We start from the raw sequence: 22,558 nt of genomic DNA on the forward strand, positions 1-22,558 counted from the left end.
ATATTCTTAAGGTCCCTCTTGTACTTCTCCTCAGAACCATCGTCGCCTCTAACTGTGCGGTCATAGTCGTCATAGTAGTTGCTGTCAGACTGGACGAGATTCTCAACCAGTTGCCATCTTTCATCAATGTCTTTGTTCACGAAGTTACCGTTAGAGGCAGTGTCTAGCAGCATGCGGATTTTAGGAAGGACACCACGATATAGAGTGCTCAGCAGTGACTCGTTGCTGAAACCATGGTGTAGACACTGGCTCTGGTAACCCTTGAAATGCTCCTAGACTTCGCAGAATGATTCTGAGTGTTTCTGAGTGAAGCTGGAGATTTCATTCCTAATACGTGCTGTTATGGAGGTTGAGAAAAACTTAGCCAGGAAGGCTTTCTTGCAGTCGTACCAAGTGGTGATGGATCCGTGGGGAATGTTCTTCTCCCATTGATGAGCTTTGTCTCCCAGGGAGAATGGAAAGAGTCGCAACTTCTAACCATCCTCACTTACTCCATTGATCTAGGTGACACTGGAAGACGGTCAAACTCGTCCTGGTGATCGAGTGGATCCTCCATAGGCAACTCGTGAAACTTGTTCCCTTGGATCATGGAGATCTTACCACTTTTGATCTCGAAGTTGCTGTTCAGCACAGCGGGAGGGATGATTCCAGCGCGTTGAGTATGAGTGTTCGGTGCATCTCCAGCACCAATGTGTCGCGGTCTTGGATCAGGTCCGTTAGGGTGTTCCATAGTGACTGGTGCAGGATGATCGGTGAGCAGATGAGCTTGTCGTTGTCTTTGTAACCGATTTATGTCGTCAATGGCAAGAAGGAGATTCTGAGTTCCTCTTGATCTGGTGTGCATGAAAGGTTGCAATCAACAGGTTCCTGAGATGCAAAACAAACAAACAGACGACCAAAACAAGTTAGTATTCAGAATGATAATTGTAAAAGAACTTAATCTTGCAAAACTTGAAATCTTAATTGTAGCAAAACGAATCCCAAATGGCAACGGCGCCAAATTGATACTAGGATTTTTATATCTCCTAGTAAGTCTCAATTAACCTTATGTGTTGTAGTACTTAAGGTGTCAAGCCAAATGGGATGTTGCTAGCAATCAAGATGCAATCAAGCAATCACAAGTCAAGCCAATTCAAAAAGAGTGTTTGTCTAACAATCCTAGAATGATCAGAATGCAAAACAGAAATGAGTTACAAAACTAGAAACGAAAATGTATGACAAGGAGTAAACGTGAGTAAAAACGAAATCGAGTCTAAACAAGAACTAAATAGCAAGATGAAAAAAACGGTTTCAGGAATGCAATATCAATCAAAAAGATATAAGTCTTAAGGATGGGATAATCGATGTTGGTGGAGTATCCTAGTCTATAGAGTGTTTAACATGCCAAAAGCAAACTATCCCTAAACAATGAACATCACAACTTAGCTAATCCAATCTCTTGACAGAAGCTACTCAGACTCAACCACTTCCAAACCTAGCTCTCGCTAGAGAAACATGATCAAGCAGGCATGACAAACAAGTTCATTCATGTCAACAAACATCCTAGACAACTAATCTCTTAGGCTAGGAATGTATGTCTCTGGCACTAGTTGGTCAGACATTTCATCGAACACCTTTTCGGTGCGAAAATGTCTAATCCCTAGTTCCAATTGATCAGAGAGAAACTAGTATTCTAACTCTAGTCCAGAAGGGAATCATACAAATCAAAGCTTAAACACCCTACATCCTAAGATCCTCTACCTAATCTATCCCATCCTCAAGAACCCTAACACTACTCGGATCTAGAAATCACAATCAACGATACAAACTCAGAAAATATTACATCAAGAATCATTCGATAGATAAAAATGGGAAGAACAACTTTGTAGAAGAAATCAAATGCAAAAACTGAATAGATTAAAAGATATCGGGATACAAAGTCTGAGAACGTTTTATGTGGCTAGGTAAAACCTTAAGAACAAAAACGGGATCAAAGATAAGATGTTTTCAGCCAAGACTTAACAATACGTATTTATAGTAAAAACATGTAAATCCCTAAAACTTAAAATGACAAGGTGAAGAGTCGGTTTGTGAATCCATTGAAGCGTGTAAGACGGAACGTCTTCATGACATGTGCGAACGAGTCGGTGTGCATCTAGTGGCTCGACCCAGATGGCTCGAGTGAGGTCGAGTGATGCGTGGTGAGGCTGGATCGAGCGAGGTCGACTGGGTGGAGTGGAGGGGTGTTGGCTCCAATCAGAGTGGTGTTGGCTCGATCTAGAGTGGTTTTGGCTCGAGCTGGGTGTATACACATCCACTAAAACGATGATAACTCTTGAACTACATCTCCGATTGGCTTGAAATAAACGGCGTTCGAAAGAGGACTCAATTCCCTACAACTTGTATGAAGACGTCGAAAGCTAAATCCCACTCGAGTGGAACGGCTCGAACGGGGTGGTGTTGGCTCGATCCATAGTGGTTTTGGCTCGAGCTGGGTGTATACGCATCCACTAAACAATGATTACTATTGAACCACACCTCCCATTGGTTTAAAATAAACGGCGTTGGAAATATAACTCCATTCCCTACAACTTTGATGAAGACGTCGAAAGCTAAATCCCACTCGAGTGGAACGGCTCGAACGGGGTGGCTCGATCGAGCGAATGAGATTGGCTCGAGAGAGAGGCTCGATCGGGGTTGTAAGATTGGCTCGAGAGACGGTTCCGGGAGTGTTGTGCAGCGGATGGGTCGAGTGATGCATTTCCGAAGATTCCTAGATACCTGAAATACTCCGAAATGTACAATATATGCAAGGATGATGCAAGAACTACCTAGACAAGCAAAGTGTATAGAAAGGACTAGAAAATGATGCAAAAAAATGAGTTATCCTAGCTAAATGCATGATAAATATATGCTAGGGAGAGACAAAATATAGACATATCACCAGAGAGTCTCGTCCAACTTGACATACCAATCTTTCTTCGAAACCCCAACAATCCTTGACAAGATACCCTTGATCTGCTTATTCGAGGCTTCAACCTGTCCGCTGGTCTGAGGGTGATACGCAGTAGACACCTTGTGCTTGACCCCATACTTTCTCAGCATACTCTCGAACATTTTGTTGATGAAATGAGTTCCACCATCACTGATCACTGCTCTAGGTATCCCATACCTTGGAAATATTATACTCTTGAATAGCTTCAGAACAACCTTGTGATCATTGGTAGGACTGGCACTGGCTTCAACCCACTTAGAAACGTAATCAACTGCCACCAGAATATAGACATTACCATTTGATGGAGGGTTGAAAGGTCCCATGAAATCTATACACCAAACATCAAATATTTCTACTTCCAGGATCGGATTCTGGGGTATCTCGTTCCTCCTTGTGATGTTTCCCATCCTTTGACAAGCGTCACACTTGGTGGTGAAGCTGTGAGCGTCTTTGAACAAGGTTGGCCATCAGAGACCTGCTTGAAGAACCTTCTAAGCTGTCTTGAATGTGGGGAAGTGACCTCCATAGGTGGAGCCGTGACAGTGCTCAAGCACTCCCTGCACTTCCCCTTCTGCTATGCATCTTCTGAACAGACCGTCAGAACCTCTTTTGTATAGATAGGGTTCATCCCAGAAGTAGTGGTTGACTTCTTTGAAAAACTTTTTCTTCCTGTAGGGATCAATGTCGTCAGGAACTTCTCCACAAACCTTGTAATTCACGAAATCAGCATACCATGGTGCAGTGTCTGAAGTGATCACCATACAATTGATTTTGAGGTTTTCAACCCATGTGTCATGCATCTGCTCACAAACCTGGGCGACCAGAAGTTGTTCCTCAGGCATTGAATCATCTATTGGAACATCATCTTCAATCCTCATTCTTGTCAAACTCCTGAAGAAGAAGAATCCATCTTAACAGTCTTGGGTTGGTATCCTTCTTCGAGTAGATGTGTCTCAGAGCAGCATGGTCGGCATATACTACTACCTTCGAACCCAAAAGGTAACTCCTGAATTTTTTGAATGGAAACACAACTGCTAGGAGTTCCTTCTCTGTGGTTACATACCTTCCTTGAGTCTCGTCCAAGGTGCGACTTGCGTAGTAGATGACATGAAGCTTCTTATCAATTCGCTGTCCCAGAATTGCTCCAACTGCAAAGTCTGAAACATCACACATGATCTCAAACGGGTGATCCCAATTCGGAGCTTGTACTATGGGTGATGAAACCAAGGCCTCCTTGATCTTGTTGAAAGCTTCCAGACATGCTGCATCGAATTTGAACTCAACCTCCTTGCACATCAACCTTGTCAAAGATCTTGCAATTTTTGAGAAGTCCTTGATGAATCTCCTGTAAAACCCAGCATGTCCCAGAAAACTTCTGATTTCCTTCACTGTCTTAGGCGGTTGAAGCTGAACCATGACCTTAATCTTTGCTTTGTCAACCTCAATTCCTTTCTCAGAAATCTTGTGTCCCAAAACGATCCCTTCTTCAACAATGAAGTGGCACTTCTCCTAGTTCGGGACCAGGTTCGTCTCCTCACATCTCGTCAATACCTTGCACAAATTCAACAAACAAAAGGAGAAAGTGGAACCGTATACAGAGAAGTCGTCCATAAACACTTCCACTGATTCCTCAATCAAATCCGAAAAAATTGATGTCATGCACCTTTGAAAGGTGGCAGGAGCATTGCGGAAACCAAATGGCATGCATCTGTAGGCAAAAGTGCAATAAGGACAAATGAATGTTGTCCTTTCCTGATCATTTGGGTGGATAGGGATTTGGAAGAATCCACTATACCCATCAAGGAAACAGTAGTAGGGATGACTAGCTAATCTTTCCAACATTTGATCAATGAAAGGCAGAGGAAAATGATCCTTCCTAGATACAGCATTCAACTTCCTATTATCAATGCACATCCTATGTCCTGTGATGGTCATAATCGGGATTAACTCATTTTTTTTCGTTCTTAATTACAGTAATTCCTCCCGTCTTAGGTACACAGTGCACTGGAGATACCCAAGTACTATCAGAGATAGGATAGATAATTCCATTATCAAGCAGTTTAAGGATTTCTTTCTTTACCACTTCTTTCAGATTAGGATTCAATCTTCTTTGGGGTTCAATACTAGCATAAGATTAATTTTCAAGATTGGTTCTATGCATGCAAAGACTAGGCGAAAAACCCTTGATATCATCTAATGAATACCCTATAGCCTTTTTATACTTCTTAAGCTCAGTAACTAGCAACCCCAATTCATCATCACTCAACCTAGCATTCAATGTAACAGGATAAGTAGAATTGGTTCCCAAAAAAACGTACCTGAGTCCGGAAGGGAGAGTTTTAAGTTCTACCTTGGGAGCTTTCAGTTCTGACCACGCATCAGAATGGGAGTCAGGAGCGGTCATGGTCGAGTGGAAGGGGTGTGGCTTGAGCGGTGGCTCGATCGAGTGGGACGTTGGTGTCTCGATTCGGGTCTTGACGTCGGTCGATTGGAAGATCTCATGTTCTGAAGTCTCTGCATCGACTGCACATAGCTCCTCTGCGTCAGATAGCTGCTCAAACTCCTCCGGTCCATCCGTTTCTTTGTGGGAGTCTAGCAGATTCTTGTAACAAGTGGTCTCCTCATGCAAGAACCCTTCTTCTCCATCCTTGGTCAAAGTAGTCTTGAGATGGTCCTCCTCAGCTAATTCCTCCAACAACTCATCACCCAACTGATCCATCTCTTCAATATAGAAGACGTGTCCTCCTATTGTTGGTTTCTTCAGAGTATCCTTGATGTCAAACTTCATAGTGTAGTTGTCGCCCAGATTAAGATCAATCTTGCAATTTCTAACATCAATGATGGCTCCAGCAGTCGCCAGGAATGATCTTCCTAATATCAGAGGATCTTTTGGTTCTTCATCCATCTCGAGAACCACAAAGTCGGTTAGCAGTTCCACGTCTCTGATCCTGACAGGTAAGTCTTCTAAAATACCCTCTGGAAGTCTCACTGTTCTATCTGCAAGGATGAGGGAGATGTCACAACCCTTAAACCTTGTAAAAGCCAATCTCTTGGCCACAAAGAGTGGCATCTGATTAACTTAAGCGCTAAGATCACATAGACACCTATCAAAAGACATAGGACCAAGGGAGCAAGGTATAGTGAATGATCCAGGATCTTTGAGCTTCTTGGGTATAATCTTCTTCTGGATGATTGCACTACACTCAAGACTTAGTACCACCATGCCTTGAACTTCTTTACATCTCTCCATCACTAAGTCCTTGAGGAATTTCTGGTAGTGAGGAACAAGTGCGAATGCATCCATCAATGACATCCTCAACTCTTCTTGACTTGTTGTTCGAACAAAGCTTTATATTTCTCAGTAAGCTGCTTCTTAAACCTCACTGGAAATGGTAGAGCAGGCTTGTACAGTGAAGGGATGAACCTCGCAGGTTTGTCATCAGAAACAACAGGTTCCTTAACAGTTTCAGGTTCGGGCTGGTGCAATGGTTCATTCGGGTCCTTGACTGCTTCGACGGGATCCTTCACCTGAGCTTCATCTTGAACAAAATCCTCCCCATCTAATTCCTCACTATCCTCAGCGGTGTCTGGAACTACTTGTCTGGGAGGCAATGTTTTCCCACTTCTCAGTGTAAATGCGTTTGCAAACTCCTTGGGGTTCTGAACAGCCTTCCCTGGGAATTGGCCAGGCTTTGGGGAAGAAGTAGAAGCAGATTGGCCTTCCATATACCTCATCTTCGAGTTCAGAGCTTTGAATTTGACGTTCAGGTCATTGTAAGAACATTCCATCCTCTGACTGAGTTCAACGAACTTCTTAGTAGTGTCCATAGAACCACTAGCTTGACCCTGAAGAAGTTGTTGCATCATTTGTTTCATTTCTTGATCAGGAGCTGGAGTAGTCTGACCCGGTTGAGGGCGGAATCCTGGCGGTGGTTCTGAGGGAGCTTGGTAACCTTGCTAGAATTGTTGTTTGGGTATGAATCCCTGATTGTAAGGCACAAACGATTTTTATTGACCTTGGTGTTGCTGTTGTGGAGGGTACACCTGATCCTGTGGATTTGCAACGTTGGTGCTCCGGTAAGACAAATTGGGGTTTGTCTTATAGGGGTTATAACCCTTCCTGTATCCACCTTGATTCCGGACATAGTTGATCTCTTCAGACTGCTCACCCTCCCCATATTGAACTTGGAAAGGGTCATCCTCAGATACGAAATGGACAGTCTGCTGTTGACTTAGCAATAGGCGGTCAAGCTTGTCATTAACATTCTTAAGGTCCCTCTTGTACTTCTCCTCAGACCCAGCGTCGCCTCTAACTGTGCGGTCATAATCTTCATTGTAGCGAGATTCTCAACCAATTGCCATCCTTCATCAACGTCTTTGTTAAGGAAGTTACCGTTAGAAGCAGTGTCAAGCAGCATGCGGATTTTTGGAAGTACACCACGGTATAGAGTGCTCAGCAGTGACTCGTTGCGGAAACCATGGTGTGGACACTAGCTCTGGTAACCCTTGAAACGCTCCCAGGCTTCAGAGAATGATTTTGATCTCTTCTGAGTAAAACTAGAGATGTCATTCCTGAGACATGCTATTCTAGAGTTGGAGAATAACTTTGCCAAGAATGCTTTCTCGCAGTCATCCCAAGTGGTGATGGATCCTTTGGGAATATTTTTATCCCATTGATGAGCTTTATCTCCGAGGGAGAAGGGAAAAAGGCGCAGCTTGTAACCATCCTCACTCACGCCATTGATCTTGGTGAGACTGCACAGACGATCGAACTTGTACAAGTGGTCGAGTGGATCCTCCATAGGCAACCCGTGAAACTTGTTTCCTTGAATCATGGAGATCAGACCACTTTTGATTTCGAAATTGTTGTTCTACACAGCAGGAGGGAAGATTCAAGCACGCTGAGTATGAGTGTTCGGTGCATCTGTAGCACCAATGTGTCGTTGTCTCGGATTGGGTCTGTTAGGTTGTTCCATAGTGACTGGTGCGGGATGATCAGTGAAAGTACGAGCTTGTCGTGGTCTTTGCAACCGATTGATGTCGTCAATAGCAGGAAGGAGATTATGAGTTCCTCTTGATCTGGTGTGCATGCAAGGTTGCAATCAACAGGTTCCTGAGATGCAAAACAAACAAGCAGATAACCAAAACAAGTCAGTATTCAGAATGATAAGAGTAAAAGAACTTAATCTTGCAAAACTTCAAATCTTAAATGTAGCAAAACGAATCCCAAATGGCAACGGCGCCAAATTGATACTAGGATTTTTGTGTGTCCTAGCAGGTTCAATTAACCTTATGTGTTGTAGTACTTAAGGTGTCAATCCAAATAGGATATTGCTAGCAATCAAGATGCAATCAAGTAATCACAAGTCAAGCCAATTCAAAGAGTGGTTTTATCTCTAACAATCCTAGAATTATCAGAATGCAAAACAGAAATGAGTTACAGAACTAGAAACGAGAATGCATGACAAGAAGCGAAAATGAATGAAAATAGAAACGAGTCTAAACATGAACTAAACAGCAAGAAGCAAAACAATCTCAAGAATGCAATAAAAATCAGAAAGAAAGAAGTCCTAAGGATGGGAGTAATTGATGTCGGTGGAGTATCCTAGTCTATAGAGTGTTTAACATGCCATAAGCAAACTATCCATAAACAATGAACATCACGACTTAGCTAATCCAATCTCTTGACAGAAGCTACTCAGACTCAACCACTTCCAAACCTAGATCTCGCTAGAGAAACATGATCAAGCAGGCATGACAAACAAGTTCATTCACGTCAACAAACATCCTAGACAACTAATCTCTTAAGCTAGGAATGTAAGTCTCTGGCACTAGTTGGTCAGACATTTCATCGAACATCTTTTGGGTGTGGAAATGTTTAAGACCTAGTTCCAATTGATCAGAGAGAAACTAGTATTTCTAACTCTAGTCCAGAAGGGAATCATACAAATCAAAGCTTAAACACCCTACATCCTAAGATCCTCCACCTAATCTATCCCATCCTCAAGAACTCTAACACTACTCGGATCTAGAAATCATCATTAACTATACAAACTCAGAAAACATTGAATCAAGCATCATTAGATAGATAAAAATGGGAAGAACAACTTTGTAGAATAAATCAAATGCAAAAAAGGAATAAACTCAAAGATATCGGATTACAAAGTCTGAGAACATTTTTGGTGGCTAGGTAAAACCTTAAGGAAAAGAACAAAACGAGAAAAAGATGTCCCAAGCCAAGACTTAACAAAATGTATTTATAGTAAAAACATGTAAATCCCTAAAACTTAAAACGACAAGGTAAAGAGTCGGTTTGGAAATCTCCTGAAGCGTGTGAGACTGAGCGTCTTCCTGACATGTGCGATCGAGTCGGTGCAGCAGGGTGGATCGAGCGACATCAAGTGATGCACGTGATGAGTGGCTAGAGACGTGGCTCGAACTGTGGTTCGACTGGGTGGCTCGAACTGTGGTTCGACTGGGTGGCTCGACTGGTGGTTTGACTGGTAGTTCGACTGGTAGTTCAACTGGCGTCTCGACTAGTGTCTCGACTGGTGTCTCGACTGGTAGTTCGACTGGTGGTTCGACTGGTAGTTCGACTGGCGTCTCGACTGGCATCTCGACTGGCGTCTCTACTGGCATCTCGACTGGTGGTTCGACTGGCGTCTCAACTGGTGTCTCGACTGGTAGATTGATTGGTGTCTCGATCGGTGTCTCGACTGGTGTCTCGACTGTTGATTCGACTGGCGTCTCGACTGGTGTCTCGCTTGGTGGCTCGATTGGTGAGTTCGGACAGTGGCTCAATCGGTGCTCGACCGGATGTGTTTCCGACGTCTCCTGGATACCTAAAATACTCCAAAATGCACAATATATGCAAAGACGATGTAAGAACTACCTAAATTTGCAAAGTGTACAAAAGAAGCTAGGAAATGATGCAAAACAACTAGTTATCCTATCTAAATGCATGACAAATACATGCTAAGAATAAGCAAAATATAGACATATCAATTGTTCAAACTTAATAGCAGCATCTCTCCTTCTTCTTCAGCTAAAAGAACGTAATCCGCAAGATATTTTGGAACATGTCTCTCTCTCTGGGACCTTCTTAACATAACCGGAGACAATCTTTCAGGTGTGCAATCATGCTCGTTTATCTCTTCGATGTCCTCATTATTCTCCGATGCTCCTCTGTTTTCATCAACTTGTTCTATCATCATCTTGAAGTCCATTATTTCCAGAACCACCAATCATAATTTTACAGCTTTCATTACTATTTCTCATAGTATCAATCCAGTCCCATCCTTTTGTTTCATCGAAAATAACATCCCTACTAACAAAGATCTTCTTTGTGAGAGGATCAAACAATCAATAGGCCTTTGATCCAGGTTCTGTTCCTAGGTGAACAAGGATGCGAGTTCTGTCATCCAGCTTCCTAAGATGTGGAGAGTCAACTTTTGCGTATCTGATGCAGCCGAAAACACAAATGTGATCAACATTTGGCTTCTTACCTCTAAATAATTCATACGGTGTTTTATCCTTAAGAGACCGTGTTGCCACTCTATTCAAGACATAGGTTGAGTGTCTTACAGCTTCTTCCCACATGTAGTTAGGCATGTACATGTGTTTCAAGATACTTCTTGCCATCTCCATTAGTGTTCTGTTTCTTCTTTCCACTACACCATTTTGCTGCGGTGTATAAGGTGTTGTAAGATGTCTCTGAATGTCATTCTCCTCACAGAACTTTCTTAATTCATTGGATACAAACTCTCCCCCTCTATCTGTTCTCAAAGTTTGTATTTTGCTCTATGTCTACTTTTCTATCATTATTTTGAAGCTTTTAAATTTCTGAAAAGCATCTCCTTTCTCTTATAGCAAGATCGTCCACTGGGAGAAGTCATCTATAAGGGCAAAAACATATCGTTTTCCAGTACTTGTAATTGGTGTAATCAGACCGCAGAGATCACCATGTATAAGCTCAAGCTTCTTCATTGCCCGATACGATGTTGCCTGTGGAAAGACTCGTCATGTTTGTTTACCAAGCAAACATGAACTATAGAGTTCCTTCTCAAGTGCAGACCTTGGAGCTCCATGAACTATCTTCTTGTCAATCATAGTATTCAATGTCTCATGGTTCACATGACCCATCCGTGCGTGCCACTTTCCTACATCACTTATTTATGTTAGATAGAGACATGTATTATCCTTCAATCCCATTTGAACCTTGTAAAGTCTGTTTAGTGATCTCTCTGCTTTCACAAGAAGTTTTCCTTCACGGTCTCTCATTGTCAAGTATCCATCGTTTAATCGAATGTCACATCCAGCTTCTATAGCTTGACCAAGACTAACTATATTACTTTTCAATCCCGGAATATAGTAGACATCAATCATCTTTCTTGGGTTTCCATTCAGATCAACAAAGGCTATTGTCCCTTTGCCTTTGATATCAATACGAGAGTCATCTCCAAATCTAACTTTCCCTGTGACCGTTAAGTCAAGTGTGTCAAAGTATCTTCTATCTCCAGTCATATGATAGCTTGCCCCATTGTCAAGATACCAAACGTTGTCCCCATCTGTGTTTGTTTTGAATTTGCTAGGTACACATCATTTTTCATTGAGAAAAACTACTTCATGCAGAATGAGCTCATCTGCAGTTTTTGTATCCTTCTCTACTTCTTGAGCTTCCTGTAGTTTAAGCAAACGATCTTGACAACTGCTTGCATAATGCCCCATCTTGTCACATCTGAAACAAGTAACTTGCGAGGGATCTCTTCCTCCGTTACGTCCACGTCCTCTTCCTCGATAGGAGAGTCTTCCTCCTCAGCCTCTTCCTCTGTAGCTTCCATTGTACTCATGCTGATGTTGATTAGGATAGCTTGCTTGTGTATCAACATTAGAAACAATGTTAGCATACATCAGCTTGCTCTGTTCTTCTTGTGGTTCTTCGTCTTCAAAGATTCTCTCTTCATAAGCTTTAAGTCTTCCCACAATTTCTACAAAGCTTGTTGTATTCAACTCAAGTACTTGCTCCAAGGAAGCAACTATATGAATAAACTTTTTCCGAGGAAGGGTTTTAAGAAATTTCTTGACTAGTTTGGATTCTTCGATTATTGTCCCTAGTGCAGCTGATTTTGAAGAGAGTCCGGATATTCTCCCAGAAAAATCATCAATACTCTCTGTATCTTTCATCTTTAGCCGATCAAAATCAGTCATCAATGTTTGCAACCTAGCCTCTCGGGCTCTCTCAGCTCCTACATGTCTGTTTTTGATTGCTAACCATATCTTCTTGGACGTGTCGAGCTCTCCTACTTGCAGGATGAGTGCCTCAGGGATAGATTGAAACAACAATGCAATGGCCATGTCATTCTTTTCTTTGTCTATGGTTTTTGCATCTATTGCCTCCCAGACTTTATTAACCCTAAGAACAAATTTCATCTGCATTGCCCAAACTGTGTAGTTTGTGGTAGTTAGCATCGGACATGTGATGGAGGAGGATCCTCCTCCCTCTGTTGGTTTTGCTATCACGATAGCACTTTCTCCGTCGGTCATTATTTTCTTAACTTGGCTCTGATACCAAATATAGAAAATATGCAGGTTGCAGGTTTTGTAAAGAACAAAAGATCAAATAAGAATAACTCTCTTATTATTAGCTCTAGAAAAATCTCTCAAAAACTAAAGCTTTCTCACAATTGTTCTCTCTCAAACTCTCAATCTCTATGTATTAATGTCATAGCTCGACACACATATATATATATAAGAAAGCCAATCCTAGTATTACTAGGAAACACCAATATCTTAGATAACACCAAATAGAGTTTGATCCTTATCCATTCACTAATCATAACTCGATTAGGAATGCTCTCCCTTTCTATCTTAAGTTCTTCTCAAGCTTAAACCAACATTGTGAAGTTATCATGGAAGGAATCCTGGTAATTAAGGCTTTGAGACATTGAAAAATGATCTAAAGCAGTGCATGTATAACTTGAGCGGTAAGAAATCTTAGGATCTCAGTTGTATAAAACGGTAAGGCTCTTGTAGGTTGGGGAAAGCTCAAAGATTTGAGGTGACAAGGTTGTGGTATTGAATGTAACAGAGCAAAAAGTGCCTAAAAAGTCTGCTCTAGCACTAGTAAAAAAAAAACCTATAGCCACGTTTTTGTCACAAACAATCGTAGCTAAAGTTTTATTTGTCACGAATTAACCACTACCATAATTAGTAGCAACTTCGTGATTATTTAGCCACAATATAATCACGAATACAATACGTGACAACATTTGTCACAAAATAGCCACGAATGAGTGACTAAATAGACACGATAGTATTAGTGGCTAAACCATGACACCCACTAACCACTAAAATTTTTTCGTGTTCCATTCATTAAATTGTCCATCCAATGACCGGAAAAGTGTGATTCGCTGTACAGTCACGAAAATCTTTCGTAACACTAAGGCCTTGCCACTAATTTTTTTCTGGTATTTTTGTGGCTATCCCATCAAATTATGTTTATTTTATTTTATGATATCAGAAATTAGTGTTACTAAATCATATAGAAACTAATATTAATAAATCATAAAATTGTTATCAAAATTTATTAAAATTAAATAATTATTTACTTGGTTTGGGTGGACTAATCCAAATAATTTCCCACCATCTCAGCAGTTAATTTCTCACAATTCCACCAATTAATGAGGCGCAGCTTTTGCCTTCTTTCTAGTAGTCGGTGCCATTTTGAAAGTAAGAGAATGAAAACAATTTAGCTAAAACTCCCTTTAACCCAACTCTCTCTTTGAGAATTAGGTTAATTGTTGGAGGTTGATTTCTTATTGATCTTTGGCTCTCCTTATATAGAGAATCCTTACACCAACTTATGCTAATTAGAAAAGTAAAAATACCAAAACCTTAATCTAACAATAAAAGGCAATCTTAATAACCGACTAACAAGAAGCTTTGGGCTTCCTCCTATGATACGTAATACCATATCTCGTATCATTACACCCCTTCTCGACTAGGAGCTTGTCCTCAAGCTCCAATTCCAGTTAGGCCTCCATATCCTCATCCTCACTAGACTCGTCACCCGTATCCTCGTCATTGTCTATTGTTTTGATGTGGTGAAAATATCGTCACAATTAAAGCAAAGTCCCTTATCTGTTGTCTCTGCCATCTCTGAACTTGTTAAACCTTTGTATCCTTTCTTTTCCGGGAAGTTCCTTGTCCCTTCCTGCTTTGAAACTACAGTCTTCACATCTTTGGTTGATAGAATTCCACGATTTCCCATAGTGTTGGGTCTAGCCATTGGTGGTGTCACATAGTGTGTGGGGGGGAGCTAGGTGTCCGCCGAAGGTTCTAGTCTTCTTGTCATCCTCAATCTTATACTCGTTGTCCCTTGCATACTCCATGGCCTCGAAGATCGTTTCTGGACGAAGATACTCGACCTCCCTATGCAAGTTGTCTGTCAAGCCGGCACAGAATTGCCACAATTGTTGATCCCTGACAACCGCGCTTGTAGTCCCAAACATTCTTCGAACTGGTTACAATATTCGTCCACCGTTCCAGTATGCCTTAAATTACACAATTCTCCCACTGGATTCACCGAATCAGCCCTACCAAACCTGCTTTTTCAGATTCGTTTGAACTCAGCCCAACCAAGTCGATGTAAGATCAGCCTCCGTAGGTTTTGATGCCAATGATAGGCTTGCCCCGTTAGCACAAAGGTAGCCTGCCTCACTTTAGCATCCACGTTGTAAATAATTTTGTCCTCAAAATAATCCTCACACTTTTGCAACCACTCCAAGGCATTGGTGGTGCCATTGTACGGCGGAAACTCCTTCTTGGAAGGTGCTACTGTATAACCAAAAGAACCGGATTTGTCTCCTAAACCCTTCCTTGGTTCAGACTCTCCCTTAATCCCACGTTCGTCTGTTTCAGGTTGATTCCTATGGACATAGTCAGGGTAAGAACCCCCTACTCCAATCTGGCGCACATACCAGTCTCCTCCCCCATCAGCTTTTCGGTGTCCTCGTTCCCCTCTTGGATGCCGACCCTAACTCCTTCCCCCCCCCCCCCCCCTTCTCTTCATGAAAGATTTTGGTCAGTTTCTCCTTTGTCACGGGCTTAAGAGATGACTGCCCCACCACCCCCTTCCTTGTTTCCTCCTGTTCCTTATGAGCTAAATCTTTCATGGTCAGGTTCTGTTATTGCAACTCTTCTTGAGTGGCCACCGTGTTGGCTATTGCTGCTTGGTTAATCGTGACAGCCTTTTGGAGTGTTTCCAGTGTCTCTCCCATAGGGTCAAGCCTCTCGTAGATGTCCCTCTTCAAATCATCCATCTTTATGTTTAGATTCCTATTCATCTCCTCCATCTGCGAACTCAACTTTGTGAACTGTGCGGTCAGCGAATCGTTTTCTCCCATTGAATCATAAGGCTCTGATACCAAGTTGTTATGAGTCGCAGCCTTTGCCTTCTTTCTAGTAGTCGGTGCCGTTTTTGAAAGTAAGAGAATGAAAACGATTTAGCTAAAACTCCCTTTAACCCAACTCTCTCTTTGAGATTTAGGTTAATTGTTGGAGGTTGATTTTTTATTGATCTTTGGCTCTGCTTATATAGAGAATCCTGACACCGACTTATGCTAATTAGAAAAGTAAAAATACCAAAACCTTATTCTAACAACAAAAGGCAATCTTAATAATCGACTAACAAGAAGCTTTGGGCTTCCTCCTATGATACATAATTCAGTGTTCGATTTTTGTATTCTAACTTTAGTTATGTATTTGCTTTATTTGTGTGTAACTAATTGTGTAATAGTTTCTGAGCTTTTACTCATTTCAATTTCTTAAGAACATGTTTATGTGGGTTAGGATTTGTAGATGTCGATTCTTAACTTGGCTTTGTTCTATGTTTAAATTTTACTCAACTTTGTGGATTTTTTTTATTTGTGCTACTAATTGCAAGATCTGCAATGTAAATGGATGCCACCATGAGCTACACACAAGCGCATCAGCAAAAAGAAGATGACAAATCAGAGACCATGTACATTGGCGAGGCTGATTGGGACACTCTAATGCAGTAATGGGAAACAGAACCAGCAAAGAAGAAGAGAAAGAATGTGGGAAGCCACTTACAAGCATTGTGTATGTCCACGACGTTTTTTGCATATTGAGCATGAGATGGTAAGTGTTATACTTCTCGTATGTTATTATCTACTTTAATATATGTACTAATGTTTCCTCTTTGTTTTTATAGATGTTTGAGTATAGTTTGGATGAAGCACCAGCCTTCACTGATCTTGTGCGGAGGATACACTCACGCAAAGATGGAATTTTCACGGAAGTGCTGATCTCTATTTTGGAGACTAACTTCAAGTGACTCAACAACAATGTTGGAGATTTTAATACTAACATGGGAACGGTTATGGACGAGCTGGTTGCATCACGACAAGCTCTTATTCTGGTCATGTAGTCTCTTGGAGTTAGACAACCCTCTGTTGCTTCTGCTCCTGCTACAAATTTTGCTGCTGCTCCTGCTTCAGCTTCTACAACTGCTGCTCCTGTTCCAGCTTCTACAACTGCTGCACCTACTCCAGGTTCAAACCAAGACAACTTAGATGCCTAATGTGCATCATTCGGTCTTTAGATTACAGGCTATGATGTCTATAGCTTTTATGTTAAACTTTCGACTTTTATTTAGTAAGTCTCTTTGGTAATATGTAAGACAAGACGAACAGTTATTTAGTCAGCTCTTTTGGTAATATGTAAGATAATATTACTTATGATTATGTTAAAAAATTGCTATTTGATTTCATGTTTTGTGAATTTGGCTTTTCGTTGCAGGTTTTTTTTAGAAATTAATATTTTTTTTTGCAAACTTTTGTAGTTTTGGAGCTAGTAACTTTGTCACGAATGTTCACAAAATTAGTGGCTAGACTTAGTCACAAATTAGTTGTGGTTGCTTCGTAGCTATAGTTAGCCACAAAGTAATTGTGATAGTTTCGTAGCTAAGATTAGCCACGAAACATGAGTAACAAATTCGTGACTTCATAGCCACGAAAAGTCACTACAATAATTTAGTTACGAGACTATATCTACGATTTTTTTTGTGACTATTCATGATTTTTTTGACTTATAGCCACTAATAATTGGGCTCAGCCACGAATATTTTGGTAGGTATACATGATACTCTGGCAAGTCTCAGAGTATCAGATGTTTGATCTATATGAAAACATTGTACTCGTAGTTTGAGATGCTTAAAGAGGTGATGTTGTTTTTGTCGCAGTGAAGTTTCAGCAATGGATGAAGGCAAGGTTTGGAATGATCCCGCCTCAGAAGGGGAAACCAGAAGTGATGTTACCACACTGAAACAGAGCGTCACACCACCCAAGTCCTTGTTTGTTTGTAGCACAAGGAAGGTTGTGGAATAGTGAGAAGAGGAAGAAAAGACAAAATAAGGAACATTAATTTTAAGAAGCAAATTCTGTTACAAAAAAAAAACAAATAGTATCAGATCAGTACAATTGTAAAAAATTATTTCTTAAAATGTACAAACAGCAATATTATAAACTGATGATGATAAGCAAGTACTATATGTTATAACCAAATGACATTAAACGAGAGTATAAGTATGCACACAAGAAATCTTTTTACGAGGGTGAAAGACATTATTATAAACAGAGAGGAGTATGTGATCACATAAGTAAAAGAGAGAAGAAGAAAATAGAGAGGAGAAGAGATAGTGTGAGTCGGGTTTGTCTGCTAGGTGCTTGTGCAATGGTTGATGGGGTTCCAGGGGTTGAGGTTGGGGATTTTGGAATAACCGGAGGTAGTGGTGGCTCAGTGACATCACCATCTGTGAAAACCGGGTTTGGAGCTTGGGCCGGAGGTAAGGACGGAGGAATCACAAGAGTATTTAAGAGGGCACCGGGTTGAATGGCTGACATGTAAGCTGGTATTACTTTTCTTCCCAAACATCGATTCCCTGAAGAAGATAAACAAAGTTAGGGGATTGATGTTAACATTTTGTTGTAGTGAGATCTTTTGGTGTAAATTTTGAACCACTTACTTTTGTATCTTGCAGCTGTTAAAGGGAACTCTGTAATGGTTCCATTGATACCCAATCCATAGGTATATGTGTTTATCTCAACAGTTGCATCAGCGAAGAAGTCATATGCTTGAGAGACGAACTCATTCCGAAACAGTTCTACATAAACCGGGAGCTTAGACTTCTGGAGTCTCTCCACAACATGGGTTTGCCCAGTGACAAACGCATCAGAGTCAGGAAAGACTGATGCTTTGTTGATGACCACAGCGTAGCGAATTTCTTTATGTCTTCGATAGCCGAGTCACCAATATCACGAATGGTTTCCTCAATTTTGTAGACAGTCTCGTACTTGCTCTGCTTCTTGAAGTCAACTAGAACCGAGCTGTTCGTTGATTGAATCATGACCTTTGTTGTTGTATTTCCATTGGTGTAACCAGCTTCTGTGAGCGTATCGAGAACCGTTTTAACCACGTCGAGCCCTTGCTTCTCTCTCAAGTATGCCGCATTCTAAGGGACACAAAAAAAAGTGAATGTTTCTAAGGTACAGTACACGAGAACCCATTGATAAAATCTCAAGACTAAGAGGTACAAACACGAGAACCCACCTCTACTCTGATCAAAACACCGGAGAGAGAAGTGGATTTTGTTGCTAATTCTAGGAACTCAGAAAGCGAAATAAGCTTCCCTGAATTTCTCTCATTCGGATTCCTAAACATATTGGAACCCCTGAAGGGGTTTGATATAGCAGCTGCACAAAATATGGGAGAGTAGTTATTGTACCTCTCAGGCATTTGGTAGAAGAATGTGAAATTTTAAAGACAATAGAAGCTCTCTTACTATAAATAGAGTGAGCAGATTATTAAAGAGTAAAACTTACGAGTCAAGTTTTGGATCTCAGGCCATGTGAGACTAAAAGTGTATATTCCAACAACTGAGCTAATCTCAGGAACAGTAGTTGAACGGTCGCTAAACTGACTTTGAGCAACCAGTGTGCTCTCCTTGAGATCTGCCGTACTTAAGCAAAATGATTTACCGTCGCTGGACATTTGGACAGAGCAATCGATAACATCGGCACCATCTTTAATTGCCTTCTCATATGCCAAGTTTGTACATCTAGGATAGTCCCCACTCGCACCATCTTTTGATATAACAAGAAAATCCACTGAGGAATGAACCATTTGGTAGATGCTTAACTCAGTTATAAGTTTTTTTTATAGTTTTGTTCGGTTAGTAAGAAAAAAAAAAAAAAAAAAACGTATCTCATTAATTACCTTGTTTTGTAGCGTTTCTGCCAATGTGGGCGAAGCAGTCTGAGATATATGAAAATGTTTGGTTTTTGGGTACTTCCAGCAAATGTTTTAAGAACAAATTGTGAATGTATAAGAATTTTTGCTTACCAATGGATGTAGATGCAGTTAAGGGAAAATCAGAGAGCATGCCATCGACAGAGAAATCGCCATTGTCCACAAAAGATAGATACTCAGACACTGGATCGAAACTGTAGTTATAAGCGAGATCATTATCATTTGCGAAACCTGACACATATACTTGTAATCCCGCTTTGTGAGCATCTTGAACTAAGGATGTATGAGGAATCAAGTACTGCTTGTCAGGTGCTAATATATATGACTTGGGAACAAGAATCCCTGAAGCAAACGTCTTGACAAAAGTTAGGTTACTCAAGATAGAACCGTATGTTTGGTTTGTTGTCGGCTCGAAATCTTCTTTCCCGAGAAACTGAAACACGAAACTCGGTCCATTACGCTTGAAACGGCCAGCAATTTTCTTAAAGAAATTCACTTCAGGGGAAGAGATGAAGTCCATGGAAACAGTTTTTGAAGCTGATAATAGAAAACTGCTCATGCTTAAATTGTGTTCCTCATAGAACGCATCGTGCTGAACATTTAACCAAAAACCTCCTTGTGGCTTAATCTGCTCGGCTACATTTTGAATCGTGAGAATCGTATATCCATTTCCATCGAATCTATCTGATCGTGATAATATTCCTCGAATCACTGTGGTGAAGAGTAATGTGTAAGAAATTACAAGATATACCAAAAAAAAAATTCGTAACACTCTACGAATGCACTAACTGAGTCATAAACACTTACATGCTACATTCTGGAGATCTCTCAAGGTGGAATCAATGGTGAACCAACCTGAGTAGTGACTCCATTAACCGGGTAAGATTTTTGACCATTTGGGTAAGCATATTGAACAGTTGAAGCATTGGCCAGGTTTAAATCGGGGAAGCAAATCCCAACTCCATCTTTGGTTAGCTGAACATCACACCATAGAACAACTTCGGCTACACTTGTCTGAGTTGCAAGATTGTAAGCATCAACACTCGAATCTGGTAACAATCCAGAAAACCCACCACGAGCAATCACACGTGGAGCATCACCTGGTAAATAAATAAATAAAACGTGATCTTAAGTTACTTTTAATACGTGGAACAGTACTATGTTCCCATAATCAAAGTAATTACTTGACTTTAAATATTTGGGAACTATCTATAATTTATCCCAACTCTAATACACATATATGGATAAAGCAAGAAAGTTACTTGAGTACTAAATTAAAAGTTTCTTGAAAACAATGCACAAAAGAAGGAGAGTAAATGAGAACAACTCTTACCACTGAGCGTCTGCCATCGGCTTCTTGATCTTTGAGCATCAATTTGAGCAGCAAACAGATTAATTAGAACAACGCCACAGAATAAAAACGATGAACATACGAGCTTTGTCTGATTGCCTGGCTTGGAATTCATCGGTCACTTACAGATGGAAAAAAAAAAAAAAAAATCTAGATTTATCTTAATGCATTGAACCCACAGAGGAGATCAAACACAAGAGTTTTATTTTATAAAAATCAATTGGGTTTATTAGTTGACTCATTGACTCATAGTGAACAAAATACAGAGAGACTCAAGAGCGTTAAAACATGTGGCTTAGTTTATCAGTTGACTCAAAGTGGACCAATAGAGAGAGACTAGGCTTAAGAATAATAAAAAAAAAAGTTTTATTAGTTGACTCATAAAGACTCGTCTCTTCATTTGGTTATTTATAAGCCAAAAACACAAAATTGTGACAGAGGAGAATATTGCTTATGATAAACAGGGCCTGATCAAGTTTTTCTTGGAGCTTGTGCAAATTTTTTTTTCTTTTCAGTTTGGAGGTCTTATTTGTAGTTTTCAGAAATTTAGGATGTTTTTTTATCAAAATATCAAATGTTGAATGTCTAAAATCATGTAATTGTTTTTCAAAAATAATTTGACGTGGTGCAAAAGCACCTTTTGCACCTTTTGCACCACCCCATCGCCGGGTCTGAATTAATAAAGATAGTGGTCATTTGCTTGATCAACAATAATAAATAATATTTACCCTTCAACAATGATAAACCTTTGTGTATATCACACCTAAACGTTTCTATTCTCCGAAAATAAGGTATAACACTGGAAAAGAATCTTCAGTGGGCCTTGGACATTTTTCCTCTCTGCTAAACATGAAATCAAATCTGTAGTGGGACTGAGATAGGGGACTTGCCGGTAAACCAATACCATACTATCTTCATCCTTCCTCCTCTAAAGCAGAAGACCATAGGGTTTAGTCGTGTACGAGACTCGAAAAGTCAATAACTAACTTTATCAGCTCTTCACCGCTTGAAACTTTCAATTTCAAGTATACATCAAACTGAATATCTTAAGTTTTTTTAAAATAGATGTTTAGCATTTAGGTTTAGCAATAATGACCTACCGAGTACTCGGATGAATGTTTGCGATCATGATTCCATTGCTCTTATCCCACAAATGGGGGTGTTTACTTAAATGTATGTGACATAATACATTATTTTTTATTACTATCTCCAGTCAAAAATAATATAAAATTTGTTAAAAATATTAATATATATCTTTTCAGAAATATTCTTTATTTTTTTGGTAAATATATTTTTATCACTGATATGTATATATTTTTCACTCTTTTATCATACATTTGTTATTCATTTTGTTCTCTTACCTTATTGTTTTGCAATGTTTTCAGTCTCTTTTATACACTTTGCATGTTTAGATAGTTCTTGCATCATCCTTGCATACATTGTGCATCTTGGAGTATTTCATTTATCTAGGAGATGTCGGAAACGCACCAGTCGAGCCACCAGTAGAGCCACCAGTTGAACTACCAGTCGAGCCACCAGTCGAGCCACAATGAGATTGCATTCCACTCGACGCGCACTGACTCGATCACACATGTCAGGAAGGAAGACGCTCCGTCTCACACGCTTCAGGAGATTCCCAAACCGACTCTTTACCTTGTCGTTTTATGTTTTAGGGCTTTCCATGTTGGACTATATATACATTTTGTTAAATCTTTACCCAGACATCTTTTATCTCGTTTTGTACTTCTCCTTAAGGTTTTACCTATCCACCAAAAACGTTTTGAGACTTTGTAATCTGACATCTTTGAGTTTATTCAGTTTTTACATTTGACTTCTTCTACAAAGTTGTTCTTCACATTTGACTTGATTCAATGTTTTCTGAGTTTGTATAGTTAATGATGATT

The 22,558-nt window shown here is 40.3% G+C and overlaps 2 non-coding genes and 1 pseudogene across 3 annotated transcripts; 2 read left to right on the top strand and 1 right to left on the bottom strand.

Annotated features, from left to right (window-relative positions):
- The first annotated feature begins 228 nt into the window (after positions 1-228).
- On the top strand, positions 229-335 carry LOC147941447 (small nucleolar RNA R71). Its single transcript, XR_015562989.1, has one exon. It is a non-coding gene; the product is annotated as a small nucleolar RNA R71 (small nucleolar RNA).
- A 7,112-nt stretch (positions 336-7,447) lies between these two features.
- Positions 7,448-7,554, top strand: LOC147941448 (small nucleolar RNA R71). Its single transcript, XR_015562952.1, has one exon. It is a non-coding gene; the product is annotated as a small nucleolar RNA R71 (small nucleolar RNA).
- Positions 7,555-17,549: 9,995 nt separating this feature from the next.
- Positions 17,550-20,971, bottom strand: LOC104701285 (glycerophosphodiester phosphodiesterase GDPDL1-like; annotated as a pseudogene). The gene is made up of 8 exons (XR_015562108.1): positions 20,637-20,971; positions 20,111-20,403; positions 19,397-20,014; positions 19,271-19,309; positions 18,877-19,161; positions 18,605-18,747; positions 18,021-18,506; positions 17,550-17,936 (listed from the first exon to the last, which is right to left on the bottom strand). The product of XR_015562108.1 is annotated as a glycerophosphodiester phosphodiesterase GDPDL1-like (transcript).
- Between the last annotated feature and the right edge of the window lie 1,587 nt (positions 20,972-22,558).

The sequence above is a fragment of the Camelina sativa genome, chromosome 7 (assembly GCF_030686135.1).
Source record: "Camelina sativa cultivar CO46 ecotype springtype chromosome 7, ASM3068613v1".
Classification (NCBI taxonomy): Eukaryota; Viridiplantae; Streptophyta; class Magnoliopsida; order Brassicales; family Brassicaceae; genus Camelina; species Camelina sativa.